The sequence below is a fragment of the Somniosus microcephalus genome, chromosome 2 (assembly GCF_052327205.1).
Source record: "Somniosus microcephalus isolate GS21.2 chromosome 2, FLI_Smic_1.0, whole genome shotgun sequence".
NCBI lineage: Eukaryota > Metazoa > Chordata > Chondrichthyes > Squaliformes > Somniosidae > Somniosus > Somniosus microcephalus.
In genome coordinates this window covers 69,599,563-69,615,421 of record NC_140988.1, presented here as the reverse complement: position 1 = coordinate 69,615,421, position 15,859 = coordinate 69,599,563, and positions in this window count along the sequence as shown.

Sequence of the window (15,859 nt, the reverse complement as noted above, 5' to 3'; positions counted from 1 at the left end):
AATAAAAGTGGAAGATGCGGCAATTCCCAAGTTTTTTAAGGCAAGGCCGGTGCCATACGCAATTCGTCCGGCCGTCGAGGCAGAGCTGGAGAATTTGGAAAAAGCAGGCGTGTTATCCAAGGTAGATTGGAGCGAGTGGGCAACACCCATCGTCCCGGTCATGAAGAAAACGTTGAATAATGATAAATCTGAAGAACAGAGAAAAGTTCGCATCTGTGGGGACTTCAAGGTGACTGTAAACCCGGTTCTTCACACGGTACAGTATCCTCTTCCGAGGATAGAAGATATTTTCGCCTCACTATCCAGAGGGAAACGTTTCACCAAAATTGACTTAGCACAGGCATATCTACAGATGGAGGTTGAGGAGGCCGCTAAAAGGTATCTCACGATAAACACACACAAAGGCCTGTACCAGTACAATCGACTGGTTTTCGGAGTGGCATCAGCTCTGGCTATCTGGCAAAGAGCTATGGAGCAAGTCCTGCAAGGGATTCCGGGGACTCAATGCTACCTAGACGACATCCTTGTAACAGGAGAAAACGACAACGAGCACCTTGCCAACTTGGAGCAGGTGCTCACGAGGCTGAGAGAACGGGGCCTACGAGCAAATCGCCCCAAATGCGAATTTTTCCAGAAACAAATATCATATTGTGGCCATGTCATTAATGAAGAAGGGTTGCATAAGTCACCTAAAAAAATTGAAGCAGTCGTAAAGGCCTCAGCGCCTGAAAATGTCTCACAATTAAGGTCGTTCCTGGGGTTAGTAAATTACTATCATAAATTTTTACCAAACTTGTCGACGGTTCTGCACCCGCTTAACGCACTGCTACAAACGGGAGTAGTTTGGAAATGGAGCGAAGACTGTAAACGTGCCTTCCATAAATGCAAAGGCTTGATCACGTCCAGGGAAGTGTTGGCTCATTACAACCCATCACTGCCAATCAGACTGGCGTGCGATGCATCCCCTTACGGCGTGGGAGCGGTATTATCGCATAGATTCCCTGATGGCTCGGAGTGGCCGATAGCTTTTGCGTCACGCTCATTGAACTCAGCTGAGCGTAACTATGCCCAGATCGACAGGGCGGCACTCAGCCTGGTGTGGGGGGTGAAGAAATTCAACCATTACCTACACGGACAAAAGTTTACCTTGTTGACTGACCATCAACCCCTCGTCTCCATATTCAACCCTAAAAAGGGCGTTCCCATTATGACAGCGCAAAGGCTACAGAGGTGGCCCCTTTTCCTAGGGGCACACCAATATGACATAGAATACAAAGGAACAAAACAGCATGGGAATGCTGACGGGTTATCGCGCCTACCGTTGCCAACGGTGGAAGAGGCGCCTACAGTGGACCCAGTGGAGATATTCCACTCGATCATAGTGGAATGTCTACCGGTGACAAATTCTACCATTGAAAAGGAAACGCGAAATGACCTGACTCTCTCACGAGTCCACGATTTAACGGTGAAGGGATGGCCAGCACATGGTGAACCATTGTTGCCAGCATTCTCGCAAAGAAGAGAACAGCTGTCAGTGTGCCGAGGAACCTTGATGTGTGGATCCAGAGTGGTGATTCCACCCAAACTCAAGGATAGAGTGCTAAAGGAGCTTCACGAGGGGCATCTGGGTGGAGTGAAAATGAAGAACTTAGCCAGAGCGTTTGTGTGGTGGCCAGGTATCGATGGAGACATCGAAGAAATGACCAAGAGCTGTCTAGGATGCCAGAAGGTCCAAAACGCCCCACCACAAGCCCCTCTACATCCATGGGAGTGGCCCTCATCTCCATGGCAAAGGGTGCATATCGACTTTGCTGGTCCATTTATGGACTCAATGTTCTTAATCGCATTGGATGCACACTCCAAGTGGCCGGAGGTAATAAAGATGCCCTCCACCACCACGGAAAAAACCATCACAGTATTAAGGACCATATTCGCCAGGAATGGGCTGCCTGAACAGATCTGTTCTGATAATGGACCGCAATTTGTATCCGAAGAATTCAGGAAGTTCTTAAAAAACAATGGGGTTAAGCACTACACGTCCGCCCCATACCATCCCGCCACCAATGGATTGGCTGAAAGGTTTGTCCAGACCTTCAAGAAGGCCATAAAGGCCATGGGTAATGAAGACATAAATCTACAACATAAGGTAGATAACTTCTTGTTTGCGTACAGGAATGCAACACATGTGGTTACAAACCAAACCCCCGACATGATGTTTTTCAATAGAAGGCTAAGATGCCGGCTGGATTTGGTGAAGCCAAACGTCAGAAGGGACGTAGAGAACTGGCAATTTCAAAGCATGAATGAAAGGCCAACTAGAACCTTCCAGATAGGTCAACCAGTTTTGGCCCGGAACTACCATACCGAGAAATGGCAGCCTGGAACTATTTGCACACGACTAGGACCACTGATGTATACCGTGGACATTGGAGAAAGCATAATAAGGCGCCATGCTGACCAGATCATAGAGTCATCCGAAAAAGGACAACCTACACCACAACTCTATACGCCTAGTGATGAAGCAGAGATACCCATAGTATCTACCTCCGATCCGGTGATACTGGAACTAGATGAACCCGACACTAGCATTGAAGCCGAATCGACCTTGCCAAAAGAACCTACTACACCACCGAGGCGTTATCCGGACCGAGTCAGGAAGCCTCCAGAGAGACTGAATTTGTAATTGATTAACTTCAGCAAATGTGTATATTATTGTTCTTGTAAAAATGTTATTTAATGATTTCTTAAAATGTTATGTACTATTTATCTAAAAGGGGAGGAATTGTAGTGTATGTACCTTTAAGAGGAACTATGTTTTTGAAGCCCCTGCATACTGTAGTACCAGTAGTGTCCACTCGGGTATATAAGCCTGTGTAGCGTCTTGTGTTGTTAGTTCACCTCCAGACTTTGTTCAATAAACACTTGTTAAATCAACTCCTGCATTCCGTGTCTCCATCAACACACGGATCTAACAGGCTGCTTTGTCCTGGATGGTGTCAAGCTTCTTGAGTGTTGTTGGAACTGCACTCATTCAGGCAAGTGGAGAGTATTCCATCACACTCCTGACTTGTGCCTTGTAGATGGTGGAAAGGCTTTGGGGAATCAGGAGGTGAGACACTCGCCGCAGAATACCTAGCCTCTGACCTGCTCTTGTAGCCACAGTATTTATGTGGCTGGTCCAGTTAAGTTTCTGGTCAATGGTGACCCCCAGGATGTTGATGGTGGGGGATTCGGCAATGGTAATGCCATTGAATGTCAAGGGGAGGTGGTTAGGCTCTCTCTTGTTGGAGATAGTCATTGTCTGGCACTTGTGTGGTACGAATGTTATTTGCCACTTATCAGCCCAAGCCTGAATGTCATCCAGGTCTTGTTGCTTGCAGGCATGGACTGCTTCATTATCTGAGGAGTTGTGAATGGAACTGAACACTGTGTAATCAACAGCAAACATCCCCACTTCTGACCTTATGATGGAGGGAAGGTCATTGATGAAGCAGCTGAAGATGGTTGGGCCTTCGAGGAGACTCCTTTAATTAAGCTGCTTTTTTGCGTGCAAGGACACTAATAGGCATGTTTAAAAAGCTTTTAAAAATATTTTTTTTAATTCACTGAAAAACTGACTACTGTACACCAATATAACTAATAAATAGTTCTGTATAACTTTTTAAAGTCATTTTCGGTTGTCTAAAATTGGATGGTCCACCGGTGGTGGACAAGTCGCTCTGATTATAAATGCTATATTTTGTGATAAACCCATTTTTAGCTGTATTAATAAAGCTGCACCAGGTTACCGCTCTTAAATATATCAAGGAAAATGTTTTAATGCGATATTTAAAAAAACTAAAATGATGTTCTAAGACGTTGCCCAATTGTGCTGGTTCATGGAATATTTTACGCTCGGTGATATGCAAATTAGTTTGAGTGGTAACTTGAGCCCCCAAAATTTCTGAGAAGAAGCACAATTGGCGCCTGGATCACCAACTGCACCCAAAGCGGAAATTCTTGGCAATTGTTTGGTGTCATCTTAGAATATTTCTAAAATAATTCATTTTCCATTGCTGAGGGGCAGGGTTTTTCAGCCAGTCATTGCAAGATAGAAGAAATACCGCATTACATTTCAGTTAGAATGTAAATCAAAGAAGCTGTCAACATGTCTTGTATTTTTGAAAATGTCTTTTCAACCATAAGAAAAGCACAGAAATATGTTGATTCTTGCTCTTTAAGAAAGAAAAACAGTATGTCCACTTTAAAACAATGTATTTATTAACAAATATTTGCCCTTCGGCCTTGGGTTTTATTATAACGGAGTCACGTTCTGAACATCTGACATTCATTTGTGGAAGAGATCTGCACATGAATGTAACTCACAGAAACAGAAATCACAGAAACCCCACAATGCAGATAGAGGCCATTTCGGCCCATCGAGCCTGCACCGACACATATCCCACCCGATCCCCGTAACCCCTACACCAACACATATCCCACCCTATCCCCGTAACCCCATGTATTTAATCCCCCTAACACTAAGGGTCAATTTATCATAGCCAATCAACCTAACCCGCACATCTTTGGACTGTGGGAGGAAACCGGAGCACCCGGAGAAAACCCACGCAAACACGGGGAGAATGTGCAAACTCCACACAGACAGTCACCCGAGGCCGGATTCGAACCCGGGTCCCTGGCGCTGTGAGGCAACAGTGCTAACCACTATGCCACCGTGCTGCCCTAACTGTGAGGTTTGTTAGACCCAAGTCCTGGAGTGTTCACCAATCAAGCACTATCAGCCCTTTATATTTTATTGAATGTCTAACACTAGCTAATGAAAGTGTTTTGGCTTCCTGTCTCAAAATGCAGTTTGATGTCAAACAAAGGCCACCTTTCAGCCGGACTAAAAGCTGAAACATGCTCAGAGCTGTTTCCTAAAAATATCTCCCCGAATTGGACAAATAAAGCATAATACAGAGTAACTAAACATTTTCTTATTTGGTTCTTCTGTTCCAGGCATTTGGTGACACTGATTTATTACAGTCTGCAGAACCACTGTCCCAGAGGTGCAGTGCAAAGACAAATGATAAATTAGAATACAGAGAACCAGAAAATGATGCATGAACACAAAAAATTGCAATGTGCTTTATTTGGATGATAATCCAAACAAAGCAAAACATCATTTTGTGAAAAATCAAAAGTGAAAAATAATCTTCATAAGGACTTGTATCATTTGTCAACAAAATTCAACAATGGCCCAGAAATTGGTGTCGGGGGCTTCCCACGGGTGCAAGCCCCCGACCTACACTTACATAGCGCGCCGACAGTTGAAGCCTGGCCCTGCGTGGATTTCCTGTCAGTGGCCCAGTTCAGCTCCCAGCGCGCTGTGCTTGCGTGATCCAGCGGCGTAATTAGTTCGATGAGCCGGCTGGGATCACGTGAGCACTGGGCAACCAATCGGAGGTTGCAAAAGTTCATTCATGAATTTGATAGTAAGAACTGTCAAACTCATGAAAACTCCGGGCGCCCAAAATAGTACTTAAACTTCAAATAAAAGTTAAAAAACATCCCACTAATTAAATGAACTATTAATAACTGTAAAAAAACTATTTTAAACAATTATTCAAATTTCTGAAAAATTTTTTTTTTAAGAAATCGGGTATAAAAATACACTTACCTTACTGTAAAGTCTTTAAAAATAATAACCCTGTGGAAAAAAATTTCTAACTTTAATTATTAGACCACTTACCTTTGAAAACGAAGTCCTTACGTCTGCTTTTTTCATTCGTAAAAAGTTGAGGCCTTCACGCATGGGCAAACCTTTAAAAAAAAGGAATTTCAGCGCACACGCAGACTCCTGCGCGCACGCGTTCTACCTCTGAACCCCTTGGTTCAGAAGAAAGGAAATGCCGGTTTTCCGTGCATGCGCTGCACATGTTGAAAACCGGCAATTCCATCGGGCCCACGCCGTAATCACGCGTTGGGATCCGAATTACTGGGCCATTGTATTTAGAAGTTAGCCTTAGCTCAATGGCAGCACTCTCACATCTCAGTCTAAGGTCGTGGGTTCAAGCTCCGCTCCAGAGACTTGAGCTGATACTCCAGTGCTGAGAGAGTGCTGCACTGTTGGCAGTGATGTGTTTTGAACAAAACATAAAAAGCCCCATCTGCCCTCTCAGGTGGATGTGAAAGATCTCATGGGGAGGTGGAGCTTTATAATATGGGAATTCCAGAGCGTGGGGTGGCTTAAGACATGCAAAGGGAGGGAGATACACAAGAGGCTGGAGGCAGAGCAACAGAGAGTTTGAGGGGGCACTGTAGAGCTGGAAGAGATTAGAGATAGGGAGGGCAAGATCATGGAGGGATTTAAGCACAAGAATGAGAATTTAAGACATTGGGGGACCAGGAGCCAATTATCGCATCTTCTCCTTTACTCTTTTCAACCTTGGTAGTGTATTCTACTAAGATCTTTGCTGGGATACAATTTCCAGGGGTGTTCTCCCGATTGCTCATTGTAGCTTCAGTGGAAGATCGGTGTATACCATGGAGAAACAGCCATTGACGCCATTCTTCTGAGGTTTCTGCCAAAGTTACAATAAACGATCGGGAGAACCCTAACATAAATGCCAAGTAACCATCTTTGGCCCAAACTTTTCCCTTTTTAAAAGGATATGAATGCATTTAGAGCTGGAACATACAGACTGAACCCTCATACTATGGCCTAGACCAGAAGACGTTTTGAAAGACATTTATTATTAGATTTGTTTCACTAACAAGATAAGGGATGTACTCTTCTGGAGCTTGAGAAAAGTTTAACATCTCATCCAAACCCAACACACCCATTTTTCAGGGTTAAGATTCAGCCCCATATTTCCATTGTTCTTTAATTTAATGAAGATATGCAACAAATTGTGTGCAGTGCTGCTGAGTCTCATTTTATGATTTTATAAATAGGATGCTTTATTTATTGGTTTCTTCTATTTCTTTTCTTTTTTTTTGTTTTTTATATTGATCAAATTTTGGATTGTTTTAATATAGTTGTAGCCATAGTTTTTATATTTTAAAGAATGTTTTATGGGACATTCACAATGGCTCAGTGATTAAATGCATTGCATTATGTGATATTTACCCATATAAATAATTGAAAATCCTTAGTCCCACTTTACTGCCGACCGACTGAGAACCAATGACATCTGCTCATGACCCCGCTGGGTCTCCCAGCTCATGGCAGCAGCCACACCATTTTGAGTGCATCTTAGGTATCCACCAGAGAAAAGGGGTAACAAATGAGGTGACAGATGACCGCTTAGGAAGGTTGCTGGTGCAAGTGCTGGCAGACAATTGGCCCTCTTTGTTGGAGGGTCAAACGATCAGGTAGAGGAAAAATTTTCAGGGTCTTTCAGGTCAAGACCCCAGCCTGGAGACCCAGGTGAGTCCATCTTCTGCTGTTGAGCCAAATTTTACGCAGGTTTCACACCAGCATCCAGGTTGCGTGACAGGGAGGTCAGCTGAGAAAATTCACAGTAAGGGGGTGGGGTACGTTTGAGGTTGATGGAAGTTCTGCCTGCTCTAGACCTCTATATGAATTGGATTCTGACTAGGACCCAGAATGAATTCCCATCTCTGACAGGTCTCATTCTCCAACCTGCCCCCCAGGATCGCCGTTGGGGTTGAGAATTTTAATGCACCCATATGAAAAAGGGAGGCCCCAAGTTAGCCTGTGCTGACTTAGCTGAGATTCAGCTGCAATTGGCTTCAATGTCCCCAGACTTGGGAAGAAAAACAATCAACCAGGGGTTCCTATTACTCTTAGCTATACCCTAGGTCAATTGTATGAGTATGCATATTGGGCAAGGCTAGCATTAGGCTCAGCTGTGATACCAAAGTTGAAAAGCTTGCCAACACCCACTGTCCAGGATCATGAAGAATGGGTGAGGTACTGGTGAACTGCTGATTTCAGTGGTCTGATACCCACTGATTTCAGTGGAGAAAATTGGGAAAGCAAAAGAATAGTTCTAAATATACACATGAATAATAACATTTTTGGCATTATATGTTGTGTGCAGAATCCATGTTGCTCCAAGGAGCTAATATGGTGTAAACTGCTTAGCACCATTCTAACCTGGCAGTGGAGGGCAGTTCATCAACATCTTGATTTTAAAAACACCATAAATAATCAATACAGTAAATTAAACCAACAAGTTAGAAAACAAATGAGCTCATAACTGTGAAATATTCTTTTCCACATCTAAAGTGACAGATGGTGTTTGAGTCAAAAATTCCCCATAATAAGCAGATTACCAACTGTACTGATTGATGATGAATTCCTGCTGCACAGGCCCTGCAGCTAACATTAAGTATAATACCTCAATGTCAGCACAACTGAAAAATAATCATTTTAGTTTGTTTTTATATTCTAATGGTATTTTGACAGTGTGTTATATTCTTCAATAGAAAATATATAACTGTTACCACCTTTGGGTGAACACATTGGCCCAGAAATTCGGGTTGGGGGCTTCCCGCGGGTGCAAGCCCCCGACCTGCACTTACCTAGCGCGCCGGCCGTTGAGCTGTGGGCCCACGTGGGATTCCGATCCTGGGCCTCCTTCAACTGCTGGCACGCTGTGCTTGCGTATCCCAGGGGCGCAGTTAGTTCGATGCGTCCCCTGGAATCACGTGGGCCATGGAGAGCCAATGGTCGCAGGGAATGCTTCATTCATAAGTTTGACAGGAAGAGCTGTCAAACCTATAAATACTATAAGCCCCAAAACATCACTGAAACTTCAAATAAATTTTAAAAAACATCACATTTTTAAAATAACTGTAAATTACATGAAATAACTATTATAAACAATAATTTAAATTTTTGAAAAAATTAATTACATTTTCTAACGGGGCTAAAAATAAACTTACCTTTCTTTAAAGTATTTAAAAATAATAAACCTGTGGAAAAAATGTTTTAATTTTAATTAATTCACCACTTACCTTGTTAAAAGCAGGCCTTGCGCCTGCTTTTTTAAAGTGTAACTGTTGGAGATTACCCTCCCGGAAAAACCTGGAAAAAAAACGTAAGTTCGATGTGCACGCATTCTACCTCTCAACCCCTTCTTTCAGGGGAATGGAAGTGCCGGTTTCCCGCGCATGCGCAGTGCATGCACGAAACCGGCACTTCCATTGGGCCTACGGGTGAGTACCCTGTGCGTACTCACCCATGGAGACCCGAATTTCTGGGCCATTAGCTATTTAGAAAATTTAAGGATTTTTTTCATTTTTTTTGTGTAGAAGATGATGCATATTTGGAAGCATGGACTATAGAGGCAATGGCCGCGAAATTTGGCAATTTAGTGGTGGTAGTTATGGCCGGTTCTTGAAAAAAAATGCTGTCCGCCCACTTCTGGCATGGCACGTGCTGTTTGCCATCTTGGTCTGGTAATAGTGCGGGTGGGACATTCATGCACCGGCAGTATGCAGAGTAGGCAGAGCGTGATGGCAGTCAGCCTGTAAATTCCAGTTACATACAAAATTGATGGACAGGAAAAGACCAGCTGGTCCATCAAGCCTGCCCCACACCATGATGGTTGGAGCATGACGGCTAAACATTTCTTCTCTCCTCGCCAACTCCCTCCCTCCCCTCGCGACCATGTAATCTCCTGGGAGATGCAAAAAACCTTTCCTTGGCCTTTTCCTGTAACTTTAATATTTATTTTCAAATACTTATTCAGTTCTCTATTAAATTATGTCATAGACTTCAGTCTAAATTTTCCTGTTTATGTGCAGCAGAAAAGGAAAATGGGTCAGTAAAGCATTCCTCTGACTCCCCACCTCCAACACCACCCAGAAACATTTCCCCCTGAAATAATGTCAGAAGCAGAAGCAGAAACCCGGATACAGCCCACTGTATGCAAATCACATTTAAATGCCTAAGCAGGATTTCCGCAACACTCTCGGCAAATTTACAGCAGCGGAGCGTGAACAGCACTGAGGAAATTCAGGACCATTGTAATTGCTATAATTGTGCTTGTGAATAATTGCTAGGATTTGTTTTTCTTCTAAGGCTTGTTGATAGGTTCAGCATTTCTCCTTGTGCCGTGGAGCATTTTTTTTGCACTTTAGGCATTCACCACAGGAGACAATGATACTTCTTTTAGGGAATCCCCTCCACCTGTGCTACAAAAAAAAAGAAAGACTTGCATTTATATAGCACCTTTCATGACCACCGGACGTCTCAAAGCGCTTTACAGCCAATTAAGTGCTTTTGAAGTGTAGTCACTGTTGTAATGTAGGAAACGCAGCAGCCAATTTGCACAGAGCAAGGTCCCACAAACAGCAACGTGATAATGACCAGATAGCCTGTTTTTTTATGTTGATTGAGGGATAAATGTTGGCCAGGACACCGGGGATAACTCCCCTGGAAGGAAGGGGAGTCTAAGGAAGAGGTGAGAAGGAGCAATGCAGGGAGGCCAGACTGGTCAGGCACCACTGGAGGTAGCAAGTATCCACACACTGGTATTTACTAATAATCATTTGTATGTTGGCCTTATCCAAAGAGCAATACTTGTGGAAGCTGTGCTTCCCGTGTGAGACTTGAATAAACTGTGCCACCTGCTTGCCCAAGCTGTTAGCTGACTAGCTGCTAGTCAATGATAACCAACTCATAATGCATTTGAATGTTCACTATCCAAGGAGTTGCCATGATTGATTTATTTTAAGGCAGTCTACCATAAATCAATTGTTTACAGCTGAAAGGCAGTGTCTGGATGCTGCTTGGAGATCAGGGCTTATCTCTACAGCAGCAGCTGATGACAGACTCGATTCTCTCGGATCCCTGCTGATCACCAAAAAAACGTGGTTCACGGTGTCACCAGGATTCTAATGGAGCAGACCATTGTATTCGAAAGGCATGCTTCAAGTGTCTTGATAGATCAGGAGGAGTTCTCCCACACGTTCCAGCCAGAGTGTTTCAGATCATTGTTGCTGCATGCTACATCATTTTGCAATTCCCAGAGGACTCCTGATGAATACTCCAAAGGAGAAAAAGAAAGGTGCAGAAGGCCAGTAGGGTATGCAAACAGCCGAGGCTGTGTTTTATGAAGAAGTTACATCTTTTGCCAACTGCAAGAAATCTGCAAGTAGAGCTCAGAAGGGGCAGCTTTTCATAATTTTAACTTGTGACCTACAAAAAGAGTCCTGTCACCATGTTCCCCCTTTTCCACAAACATCATATACAGACATTTGGGTCTCATCCCCAATTACCACAGTTGCCAATTTGGAAACATTCAGCAAATCATTCTTGGGGCCCAATCTTGCCCTAAAACGAAATCTATTACTTCAGCGCTAATTGGTTTTTAAAAAGGAAACTCTGTGCTTTCCTCATGATTTTTGCCACCATGCCTCCTCTTGCTGCCTGCAACTGTGTCCTTCAAATCCAGTCTCCTACATCTCCTAAGTACTCCCTCAGTAGCAGGAGGTTGTGAATTGTCGGGTAATATTTTGTTCCAGGAGCTTTTAAGAACTGAGTTGGCCCTTGTCTCAGAGCAGCTCAGATCTCAGAGGGACCTGCGTCACATCTGCTGCTGCAAGTAGCCTGGCCCTGGCTATTTTCTGTCACATGTGCAAGCATCAGAGAAGGGGAGCAGGAGGACACACATGAAGCACTGTCCTGAGAGACATCATCATGGGAGCATCCACCCGCCTGGCTACTGGTACTGGGCCTTGGCTCCAGTTGGCCACTAAACACTTGGGAAGCCACCTGATTGGTAGAAATGAGAATGCTGAAGCCATGAGAGATACTTATCTGTATTCCAACCAATTCATTTGGAGGCTAGAAGACATATCCCTCTCCCTTTTGGCATCCAAGGCATCTGTGGCATCAATCAGAGCTTTCATGCCAGAAGTTGAGATATGGAGGGTGGTGTGGGGTAGCCACACACTCCAGAATTGACTGCAGTGCTAATCACACATCTAACATTATACTACAGAGTGAGTTAGTAGCTTCCTCCAAATGAGTCACTATCTGCAGCACATTGTAGGACACCGCTCCCAGTGTCTGTACATAATTTTAGTATTCTACAAATAGCATTCTCAGGACCCACGTGATCTAGGTCCCAAGGTCCAGCTGCGGGCAAACATCCTCTGACTCTCCAGGCAGCAGCGACTGCCTCCTCAGCTTCCACATCTAGCTCCACAAGGCCACTTGTGCTGTGTGTATCACACTGCATTTCTTTCAGGTTAATGACTTCAATAGAAAGGAAAATTGGGCGGGGTGAATAATGGGCAACTGATCCACAGGCACCAGTTTTTTGCCCAAGGTAAAGGGGCCGAAAAGCTGACTCGAATTTCTGAAATCTTCAAGAGTCGATGCCACATCCTGGGTCTGGACACCCTGTTGGGGCTCATTACTGCCATTCGGCGGGTTGTTATATATACTGTCACCATATGTATTGTTGCTAATGTTATGCCGGGTCCTCCAAGAGCTGGGAATACAGGAACACTGGGAGTCCCCACTTGCTGCCCTTTCTGTGTCACTGCCTTTGTTTGGGGGGGGACGAACACTGAACCCCAATCACGTCATTCAGGAATCTGCAGAGCAACTTTGGCAGAAGATTGGTAGAAACGCTAGAGAAACAGCATAAGCAGCAATTGTTTTAGCCAATTATACCATTTCTCCTGCAACTCTGCTGAAGTTATGACAGCAGATTTTGTTTACATATGCAAATTTAGTTTGGAGGCATAATGGTGTTGGAGAATGAAACTCTTCCTGTTTCAGGCACCTATTGTCAGGATCAAGATCAAGCACTTCCAGATCAGAAATAGCACAGCCAGGTGTAGAGTTCAGCCCTACCCTTGGAGAGCGATTCCCAACTGCAGTTACACCAGGTATTGGAAGGTCTGCCAAGGAGTTTGAGCATCATGCTGAAAGTATGGAGGAATCCACTTCCAGCTTGTGTGGTGTCATCTCTGCATCTACCTTAGAGCCTATGACCAGCTCCAGGGGCACTTCAATCGAGCCCACACAACAGGAGTTGATGTTACCAGTCTGATCTGCATATTTAAAGAAGGACCCCACAGCCTCTCGCCTGCTTCAAAGAGCAGGTTAAAATTGCAACCCTGGGGAAGACAGCAGGATCGATGGGGAGGAAGGCACTTGTGGTCATTTCAACCACCCACCCGCCCGATTTATGGTGCTCATGCAGGGTTAAAATCGATTTGTAAGTCTGGGTTAGATTCAAGCCCAGTGCTTAGTTTGTCAGGGTAATCCAACCTTCTACCACCCAAACCCCAAGCAGTGGCAATAAGTTGAAGAAAAAGCAAATAAAATGTAATCAACACCTTAGTGCAAACTGCAGCTCTTGTAGTTATTACCATACTTACCGTACTCTCACTTGTAAAGATGTTGTAACTACAAACTCTAATATCTTACATTGTTTATATTCTAGCGATCTGCAGAAAGAATTTGGAAAACAAATGATCAAAATTATTATCTTGTTTGAGAAGAAGAGATTTATTAGCCCTTGGAAAATGCTATTTATCAGAATGGGAGGGCTGTTGATGAAGCACTTCAAGATACTGCCAACTCAGTTTGGTTTATGGTAATGATGGGATTGCTTTGAATTTTAGATATGGTAACAGAACTGCAAACTGTGAACCTTGTCTTTCTTTCTTTCTTTGTTTCTTTCTTCTTTTCATTTGTTAGGTCATAAGGATGTACAAAGCTTTCTACAAGCAGCAATAAGCAATATTGCTGGAGACATTTTTACTTCTAAAACAATAATTTGTTGTCCCAGGGCTATGTCATTAATACAGTGAAAGTATTTATTGCTGTAATTAATCATGAAAATCTGTCTTCTCCTTAGCAACAGCAATGTTTAGAGAACTAGATCTTCTATAATGGAGCTACTTAGATATGTTTCAACACAACTGAGCAAGCCTTGCAGGTATAACGTACTTTCACAAGCATTTCTGAATATTCATTCTGGAAAACTTATTAGGGACAATTTCCCACTTTGCAGTTTCTAGTTGTATGCGCATGAGGAGATGGAGGTTTAGTGAAGTGTGGTGCAGGAATTGCAGTTGAGTGAAGGGTAGTGGGTGAGGGCAGTCTTGTGAGTGTTACAATTAATGAGACTGTGAGTGGTGCAGCTGTGACAAGAAAATATTTAGCAGTGTTCTTCCCTTAGCAACTCTAGTTAAATCATTGATTTTTTGCCATGTCCGAGCTGCAATGCTCCTGGCATTTACATACAAAGCAATCACTTCCCACTGCCTCCTGGGTAGATCTCTGGAGGGCATTCTGCCCATGAGGGACAAAGGATGTCTCACCTCCACTTTATTGCATGCGCCATGGCCTCCAGTGCAGCATCAGAGAAACTTGATGCCCAGTCATTCCTTCCTGCAGCCATTTCCTCCAGAACTTGTTCCACAGTATTTGCAGCCAGAATGCACCTCCCCTTTAAGATGTGCTGGTTGCCTTTAAGTAGCATCCTGGACTCTTGACATTCCACCTCCACCCCCCCGCACCCCCCACCCGCTAGGCGTGCAACCAATGAATAGCGTGGGTAGCGCAGGCTGCAAGCACTAATCATTCTAATCAGCATGCAGCATGGATATTGCACGCTGCTTGCAATGATAGTGACTGGTGCAGGTAATCCGTTCCCTGCACCCCGCCCCACCCCACATCCTCCATGCGCCTGTTTTCATCCAATTTCTGGGCCTTAGTGTCTCTGTTGATGGAATGCTTTTTTCGCTTTACAGCAAAGCAAGAACAGTGGGGTAGAAATTGGTATGCATTTTTCAGGCATAAAATGGACGCAACGCATAGCAATTTAGCAGTGGGACGGCTTGCACTCAATCTGTACAGGTGTCCAGCCCACTGCTAAAATTATTGGGCCCAATATTTAGGCGTCTGACCACCTAAAATTGGCATTAGGCCCCTTGCATATGTAAATCAGGGGCCTAACACTTGTAGAAGGACAACCTGCTGCAATTAACATTTTTAAAGTAACTTAATTTAAATAAAACCTCCCTGTGGCGATCCTCAGGCCTCTCAGTTCAGGGGCGTGCAGCTTCTGCAGTGCCAAGTCTGGGCCCGAAAATGAGCCCAAATGAAGATCTACCCCAGTGACTAAACAGGAACTTCCACAGTGGCAGGAAGAATAATAAAGGTAGTGAACTGCAGTTGTTTTCTTCAGGTGTTGTTTGAACTGCAGCTAATAAATCTGCTGCGTGATCACTGTTGTGTTATATTGAAATACAAATGCTTTGAGAATTTCCTTGAACAGAATTCTATTGATTGAGGATTGGTTAATGGACAGAAAACAGAGAGTAGGAATAAATAGGTCATTTTCGGGTTGGCAGGCTGTAACTAGTGGGGTACGTCAAGTATCAGTGCTTGGGCCTCAGCTATTCACAATATACATCAATGATTTGGATGAGGGAACCAAATGTAATATATCCAAGTTTGCTGATGATACAAAACTGGGTGGGAATGTAAGTTGTGAGGAGGATGCAAGGAGGCATCAAGGGGATATAAACAGGCTAAGTGAGAGGGCAAGAAAATTGCAAATGGAATATAATGTGGTGAAATGTGAAGTTATCAGGCTGGCTTTTCATTCAGAAGTCGGGTTAGAGGCGGGACGACAACTTTCGGGGTTGTAGTCCCGCCTCCATCGCGATGCAGCCAATCCATGCAATTTTAACTTGATTGACCTTGTTGAGCCCGCCCAGCGGGCTCAGCAGGCCAATTAAGGGCCACCCGACAACAGGTGACACCACAGACTGGAATTTCATCTGTCAAGACGTTTTGACAGATGAAATATCAGTGTTTCACAGCTGTTTGAAGCTGTCAAACACTGACAGTCTTACTTCTAACATGAGTCCT